The following is a 4,252-nucleotide window of genomic DNA, read 5'->3' as shown; positions in this document are numbered from 1 at the left end:
GCGGCAACTGAAGACCCCAACATGCACATAAGGAATTTTGTCGAGATCTGCAGCACTTTTAAGTATAATGGCGTGACTGATGAGGCTATCAAGTTGAGGCTTTTCCCATTCTCACTGAGGGATAAAGCTAAAGACTGGTTACATTCTGAACCAACTGGGTCAATCACTACGTGGCAAGATCTTGCGCAAAAGTTTCTGGTGAAGTTTTATCCAATGGTAAAGACTGCTGCTATGAGGAGTGCTCTTACTCAATTTACGCAGCAACCTACAGAATCTATGTGCGAGGCTTGGGAACGCTACAAGGAAATGTTGAGAAAATGTCCACATCATGGAATGCCGGATTGGATGGTAATCACTGGTTTTTATAATGGTTTGGGGGCCCAATCTCGGCCCATGCTCGATGCAGCACTGGAGGCGCTTTATGGGCTAAAAGCTATACTGAGGCGTATAATCTTATCGAGACGATGGCTGCAAATGAGCATCAAAACCCAACTCAGAGGATGATGTCAGGCAAGGTAGCAGGTATTCTGGAAGTTGATGCAGCCACCGCTATTGTAGCCCAGCTCCAAGCGCTATCAATGAAGGTTGATTCTCTGGCTACGTATGGAGTTAATCAAATAGCTATGGTTTGTGAGCTTTGTGCAGGTTCTCATGCTACGGATCAGTGTTCTCTTGTCAACGAATCTGTTCAGTATGTGAATAATTATCAGCGACAACAGCAGCCTGTGCCAGCAACCTATCATTCTAACAACAGAAATCATCCAAATTTCAGCTGGGGGAATAATCAGAATGCTATTCATCCACCATATCAGCAAGGAGTAAGTAAACAGTTTAACCCACCTGGATTCCAGCAACCACAGCAGTATGCTACAAGGCAATCATATCCTCAACAGGGAAGTGCAGCTGCACCTACTAGTGCTGATTTTGAGGAACTTAAGCTGTTGTGCAAGAGTCAGGCGGTTTCTATCAAGACCTTGGAAAATCAAATCGGCCAATTAGCCAATGCAGTGCTCAATCGTCAACCTGGCACTCTTCCCAGTGACACGAAAGTACCAGGCAGGAAGGAAGCCAAAGAGCAAGTCAAGGCTATTACCTTAAGGTCTGGAAAAGTAGCTGATGCTGAAAAGACAAAAGAAGTCGAAGCTGAAGTTAGGGATGAAGAATCTAAGCAAAAGGAGAAAGCGGCGGAACCAAGGAAGACTACTGTTGAACACACTCTGCCTGAGGCTAATACAGGGGAGAAACAGCTCTATCCTCCACCACCTTTTCCTAAGAGATTGCAGCAACAAAAGCTGGATAGACAGTTCGGGAAGTTTCTGGAGGTGTTCAAGAAACTTCACATCAATATACCTTTCGCTGAGGCTCTGGAACAAATGCCTAGTTATGCGAAGTTTATGAAGACTATTCTTTCAAGGAAGGTGAAACTGGATGACCTTGAAACCGTTGCTCTCACGGAAGAATGCAGCGCTGTTCTGCAGCAAAAGTTACCACCAAAACTGAAAGATCCAGGAAGCTTCACCATTCCTTGCACCATTGGCAATCTAACTTTTGACAAGTGCCTTTGTGATTTGGGAGCAAGCATTAATCTGATGCCCTTGTCGATCTTTAAAAAGCTGGATCTGCCTGATCCAAAACCCACATACATGTCGCTACAATTGGCTGACCGTTCCATTACTTACCCAAGGGGCATAGTTGAGGATGTGCTTGTCAAGGTGGATAAGCTCTTCTTTCCTGCAGATTTTGTTATTCTGGATTTTGAGGAAGATAAGAAGATTCCCATAATCTTGGGGAGGCCTTTCTTGGCTACTGGCCGTACCTTGATAGATGTGCAAAAAGGGGAACTTACTATGCGGGTCTAAGATCAGGATGTGACCTTCAATGTATTCAAGGCAATGAAATTCCCTACAGAAGATGAGGAGTGCTTAAAAGTGGATGTGATTGATTCTGCGGTTACGTCGGAACTCGATCACATGCTAATGTCTGATGCATTGGAAAAGGCCTTAGTGGGGGAATTTGACAGTGATGATGAAGATAGCAACGAGCAATTACAATATCTGAATGCTTCTCCATGGAAGCGAAAGCTCGACATACCATTTGAATCTCTTGGTACTTCTGACCTTAAGAATACTGAAGGGAAGCTCAAACCATCAATAGAGGAAGCACCTACCTTGGAGCTTAAACCATTACCTGAACACTTGAGGTATGCTTTTTTAGGTGATTCATCTACGTTACCTGTTATTATTTCAGCTGACCTTTCAGGTAGTGAGGAAGACAAGCTCTTAAGGATTTTGAGAGAATTCAAATCGGCTATAGGATGGACCATAGCAGACATCAAGGGGATAAGTCCTTCATATTGTATGCATAAAATTCTGCTAGAGGAAGGAAGTAAGCCAACTGTGGAACAGCAGCGAAGACTGAACCCGATCATGAAGGAGGTGGTGAAGAAAGAAATTCTGAAATGGCTAGATGCAGGCATCATTTATCCTATTTCTGACAGCTCGTGGGTGAGCCCTGTACAATGTGTTCCTAAGAAAGGAGGTATCACTGTGGTCGCAAATGAAAAGAATGAGCTCATCCCTACTCGAACAGTTACAGGATGGAGAGTATGCATGGATTATAGGAAATTGAACAAAGCCACAAGAAAGGATCACTTCCCTCTCCCATTCATTGATCAAATGCTTGACAGATTGGCGGGACATGAGTATTTTTGTCTTCTGGATGGTTATTCCGGGTATAATCAGATTTGTATTGCACCAGAGGATCAGGAAAAGACTACCTTCACTTGTCCATTTGGCACATTTTCTTTTCATAGAGTTTCGTTTGGGTTATGTGGCGCCCCGGCCACCTTTCAGAGATGTATGATGGCTATATTCTCTGACATGATTGGAAATAACGTCGAAGTGTTCATGGATGACTTCTCCGTCTTTGGACACTCATATGATGAATGCTTGAATAATCTGCGCGCCGTACTCAAAAGATGCGTGGAAACTAATTTGGTGCTTAATTGGGAGAAATGTCATTTTATGGTGCGTGAAGGCATTATCCTTGGGCATAAGGTCTCTAGCAAAGGTCTGGAGGTGGACAAGGCCAAGGTGGGAGTCATTGAAAATCTTCCCCCACCTAATTCGGTGAAAGGAATCCGTAGTTTTCTCGGTCATGCGGGTTTTTATCGGCGATTCATCAAGGACTTTTCAAAGATATCTAAGCCGTTATGCAATTTACTTGAGAAAGATGTGCCTTTTAAATTTGATGATGAATGTTTGGCAACATTCGAAACTCTCAAGGAGAGTTTGATCACGACACCAGTTATTACAGCACCAGATTGGACAGAACCGTTTGAGATGATGTGTGATGCGAGTGATTATGCGGTAGGTGCAGTTCTGGGACAGCGCAAGAAAAATCTCTTCCATGTGGTCTACTATGCGAGTAAAACTTTAAATGGGGCCCAATTGAACTACACCACTACTGAGAAGGAGCTTTTGGCTATATTCTTTGGCTTTGAGAAATTTCGATCTTATCTGCTTGGTACGAAAGTGACAGTATTCACTGATCATGCAGGTATTCGCTATCTGGTTTCTAAGAAGGATTCAAAGCCGAGACTCATTCGTTGGGTGCTTTTACTTCAAGAATTTGAGTTAGAGATCAAAGATAGAAAAGGTACTGAGAATCAAGTAGCTGACCATCTCTTAGGTTGGAGAATCCCGATTCTACTTCACAAGATAGAACGTTAATCAATGAATCTTTTCCGGATGAGCAGTTATTTGCAATTCAGGAGGAAGAACCATGGTTTGCAGATATTGTAAACTATCTTGTCAGCAATATAATGCCTCCTAATTTGACATCCGCACAAAAGAAGAAGTTTCTGCATGAGGTGAAGTGGTATATGTGGTATGAACCATATTTGTTTAGACAGGGAGCTGACCAGATCATCAGGAGATGTATCCCGTTCTGTGAGACGGAGGGGATATTACGAGACTGTCATTCCACGGTTTATGGTGGACACTATGGAGGTGAGAAGACGGCAGCTCGTATTCTCCAAGCAGGTTTTTTCTGGCCTACCTTGTTCAAGGATGCTCATCAGTTTGTTTTAAGGTGTGATCGTTGCCAAAGAGTGGGAAATTTGTCAAGGAAGGATGAGATGCCATTAAATGTGATGCTTGAAGTCGAGGTCTTTGATGTATAGGGAATCGATTTCATGGGGCCTTTTATCTCGTCTTGCAATAATCAGTACATCTTGCTGGCAGTCGATTAT

At 43.3% G+C, this 4,252-nt stretch overlaps 1 non-coding gene across 1 annotated transcript; it reads right to left on the bottom strand.

Annotated features, from left to right (window-relative positions):
- Positions 1–228: 228 nt before the first annotated feature.
- Positions 229–335, bottom strand: LOC141662428 (small nucleolar RNA R71). Its single transcript, XR_012550545.1, has one exon. It is a non-coding gene; the product is annotated as a small nucleolar RNA R71 (small nucleolar RNA).
- Positions 336–4,252: the final 3,917 nt, after the last annotated feature.

Source organism: Apium graveolens, chromosome 5 (genome assembly GCF_009905375.1).
Source record: "Apium graveolens cultivar Ventura chromosome 5, ASM990537v1, whole genome shotgun sequence".
NCBI classification, from domain to species: domain Eukaryota; kingdom Viridiplantae; phylum Streptophyta; class Magnoliopsida; order Apiales; family Apiaceae; genus Apium; species Apium graveolens.
The sequence above is the reverse complement of the archived record's forward strand: the minus strand, read 5'-3'. Positions and strand labels throughout refer to the sequence as shown.